We start from the raw sequence: 4,198 nt of genomic DNA, 5'->3' as shown, positions 1-4,198 counted from the left end.
AAGATCAGAAGAGTAGTATATATAGGAGTAGTTTTGAACTAGAGAGGGAGCTTTTGGTATTGGGAGAACTACTCTCTGTATAATTTTACTTTCTTTGCAACTTCTAGTTTTACTTTCAGAATGTATTCTCCATCTTTGCTTTCCATTTCCAGAGCTATGAACAACTAAACCCCTTTCATTGGGTTAGGGAGCTCTATTGTAATTTGATGGATCAATAATAGTTTTCATTATTCTTCTTCGTTCTTTTCTCTTGATTTTACTAGAAAGCTTTCAATCTTCATCCAATTGGGTAGTTGTCTTGGAAAAGAAGCTATTCATACTTGGATCTCTTCGGAACCTTGGAAGAGGAATGAAGAGATCATGCTAGAAATGCTTTCTCATGTTGGACCAAATTGGGGTTTGGATGGATATAGTGACATATAATCCTACCAACACTTTGATTTGGGAATACATGTGGTATAATTAGTGACCACTCTTCATCTCTTCTCATGAGCAATTAGACCAAGGAATTGGCTATTGATCAAGATTTGAGAGATTGAATTACCAAGAAATTGGAATTCAATCACTTAAGATTGCCAAGGAGATCAATGAATGCATTGATTGAGGAAGAGATGAAGATGAACTTGATCCGGAGAATACAACATCTCCTGAGCCCAATGAATCTCCCATTTCTAATCTTACCCATTCTCTTTACTTTCTGCCATTTACTTTTATGTTCATTTCCCCAAATCTCCATTTAAGATTCTGCAATTTACTTTCCGCCATTTACATTTTGCTCTTTAATTCCAGCATTTACACTTTTTGTTATTTACTTTTCCGCCATTTAATTTCCTGCAATTCTCAAATCAAATTCTGCTTAGTTCAACTAGAACATTCCTCCAATTAAAGTTGCTTGACCAATCAATCCCTGTGCGATTCGACCTCACTCTATTGTGAGTTTTTACTTGACGACAATTCGGTATACTTGCCGAGGGAAAATTGTTGAGAGACAAGTTTCCGTGCATCAAGTTTATGGCACCGTTGCCGGGGATTGATTTTGTATCAACAATGATTAAATTGGTGGATAACTAGATTGAGCATTTTTCTTTTGTTTGATTTAAATTCTGTTTGAGTAATTTACTTTCAGTTTTAGTTATTTCCTTCCCTTTACCCCTACCCGTTAGTGGTGTTATCGTAGTTGTTACAATTTAGTTCACTAACCCACTAACTGTTTGATATATTGCATCACTCACACTAACAGCATTTTTTTTAACAAAGAATACTCTCTATCTTCTTTTTGCTTTGGCCTTGTTGGTTGTATGACAGGTAGAAGAAGCGGGGCTTCAACTTCCTTCGATTTCGAACCTAAGAGGACCTTCCTTAGACTAAGGAGGGGAGCAAGAGGAAAGAGAATTGTTGGTGCTGAGGAAGAGGAAGAGTACTTTGAACCAGACATGGATGAGGATATGGAGAACCATCATGAAGAAGAGGCTCACAACCATGGCAGAGAAGGTCCAGCAAATCATGCTGGGCAAGAGAGAAGAGTTCTGGGCTCTTACATCAATCCAAACCCAGGAAACTGTGGAAGTAGCATTCAAAAGCCAACCATACATGCCAATAACTTCGAACTAAAGCCACAGCTCATCACCCTTGTTCAGAACAACTGTTCATTCGGAGGAAGTGTCCAAGAAGACCCCAATCAACATCTAACCACATTCCTGAGGATATGTGATACTGTGAAGTCTAATGGTGTTCATCCCGACACCTATAGACTGCTTTTGTTTCCCTTCTCACTCAAGGACAAAGCATCCAAATGGCTGGAATCCTTCCCGAGGGAGAGTTTAACAACCTGGGAAGATGTGGTGAACAAATTCTTGGCGAGATTCTATCCTCCTTAACGGATCAACAGGTTGAGAGCCGAGGTACAGACCTTCAGGCAACAAGATGGTGAGACTCTATATGAAGCATGGGAGAGGTTTAAGGACTTGACAAGAAGGTGCCCACCAGATATGTTCAATGAATGGGTGCAGTTACACATCTTCTATGAGGGTCTTTCTTACAAATCAAAGAAGGCAGTAGACCATTCATCTGGGAGATCTCTGAACAAGAAGAAGACCATTGAAGAAGCCATAGATGTCATTGAGACTGTAGCCGAGAATGACTACTTCTATGCTTCTGAAAGAGGCAACACTAGAGGAGTAGTGGAGCTAAATAATGTGGATGTACTGCTGGCCCAGAACAAGCTGATTACTAAGCAGCTGGCTGACCTTACCAAGAAGATAGAGAGGAACCAAGTAGCAGCAATCACCACCTCATCAGCAACTCAAGAAGGAGTAAATGCAGAGGTAGAGGGTGATCAGGAACAAGCCAACTACATTGGAAACTCACCTAGGCAGACCCATGATCGATATTCCAAAACTTATAATCCTGGTTGGAGGAACCACACAAACTTTGGGTGGGGAAATCAACAAGATCAAGGCCAAGATCAGAGACGCCACAACCCCAACAACAATACAGCTCACCAACATTCCACACAGAGATCATATCAGCACCCACCTAACAACACACCTCAACATCCATACCAAAGCCAAAATGGCCCTTCTCATCACTCCAACTCCAACTCATCAACATCTGAAGATAGACTCTCAAGGATTGAGACTCTACTTGAACGTATATGCAAGGAAGTTCAAGATAGTAAAATGTTCCGGGAGGAAGTGTGCTCTAATATGCAGAATCAAGATGCTGCCATCAAGAAACTTGAGACACAAATTGGCTACCTATTCAAGCAAATTCCCAGCCATGACCTGTGCAGCAACATCGATCCAAACCCAAGAGAGGAATGTCAGGCTATCACCCTCAGAAGTGGGAAGGAATTGAAGGAAATTCCCAAGGATTCACAAGAGAAGAACTCAAATGAAAGGGAAAAAGAGCGAGATGAAGTCCAAATTCCCATTCCCAGTTCACAGCAAAAAGGAGAAATGCTAAAGTCAGACGTCCCAAAAGCTCCATATCCTCAGCAATTGAAGAAGAAAGGGGACGGCAACCAGTTCTTAAGGTTTTTGGAAATCTTCAAGAAACTACAAATCAACATACCCTTTGCTGAAGTAATAGAGTAAATGCCACTCTATGCCAAGTTCTTGAAGGAATTGATGACCAAAAAGAGAAGCTGGAAGAACAATGAGACTGTGATACTAACCGAAGAATGTAGTGCCATCATTCAGCACAAGCTACCCCAGAAATTGAAGGATCCTGGGAGCTTCCAGATCCCTTGCATTATAGGGGAAATCACAGTGGAGAAGGCTCTATGTGACTTAGGAGCCAGCATAAATCTGATGTCAATAGCTATGATGAGAAAAATGAGGATTGAGGAGGCTAAGCCAACAAAAATGGCCCTACAACTGGCAGACCGATCGTTCAAGTTTCCTCATGGCATAGTCGAGGATTTGCTAGTGAAGGTAGGAGATTTTATCTTCCCAGCAGACTTTGTAGTGCTGGACATGAAGGAGGAAGCCAAGGCCTCCATCATCCTGGGAAGACCGTTCTTGGCCACTGCTGGAGCTATCATTGATGTCCAAAAAGGTAAACTCACCCTGAGATTACACAATGAGAAGATGATATTCAATGTATTCAAGGCCATGAGCTACCCACAAGAACCATTAGGAGAATGTATGAGGTTAGATTCACTAGAAGATGCAGTACAAGAAATTTTTGAAGAAGAAGAACTTGAAGGGTTAACAGAAGAGGAATCAGCATCTAGCGAAGAAGCTGCAACAGCAGAGATTCATGTTCAGGGTGCACCAAAGGAGGAGGATGAAAGAAAAGAAGCACACAAACTTGAACTCAAAGCACTGCCACCCACTCTCAAATATGCGTATTTAGGAGAGAATGAAAGTTACCCAGTGATCATAAACTCAGCCCTCAGCCAAGATCAAGAGGATGAACTACTCCAAGTATTGCGAAAGCATAAGGATGCCATTGGATGGACCCTCGCTGACCTGAAGGGAATCAGTTCGGCCATATGCATGCACAAGATACTGTTGGAAGAGGATGCCAAACTATCCATTCAACCCCAAAAGAGGCTGAATCCAGTCATGAAGGAAGTGGTACAGAAAGAAGTCATGAAGTTATGGCAGGGAGGGGTAATTTACCCGATCTCAGACAGCCCATGGGTCAGCCCCGTGCAAGTTGTCCCAAAAAAAGGAGGAATCACTGTAGTCCC

General features: G+C 41.8%; 1 non-coding gene across 1 annotated transcript; it reads right to left on the bottom strand.

Annotated features, from left to right (window-relative positions):
* Window positions 1-1,886: 1,886 nt before the first annotated feature.
* LOC148555064 (small nucleolar RNA R71) lies at window positions 1,887-1,993 on the bottom strand. Its single transcript, XR_015887773.1, has one exon. It is a non-coding gene; the product is annotated as a small nucleolar RNA R71 (small nucleolar RNA).
* Window positions 1,994-4,198: the final 2,205 nt, after the last annotated feature.

This window comes from Arachis ipaensis, chromosome B6 (assembly GCF_059453495.1).
Source record: "Arachis ipaensis isolate K30076 ecotype BB chromosome B6, ASM5945349v1, whole genome shotgun sequence".
NCBI classification, from domain to species: Eukaryota; Viridiplantae; Streptophyta; class Magnoliopsida; order Fabales; family Fabaceae; genus Arachis; species Arachis ipaensis.
This window is presented reverse-complemented; position numbering and strand designations above follow the sequence as displayed.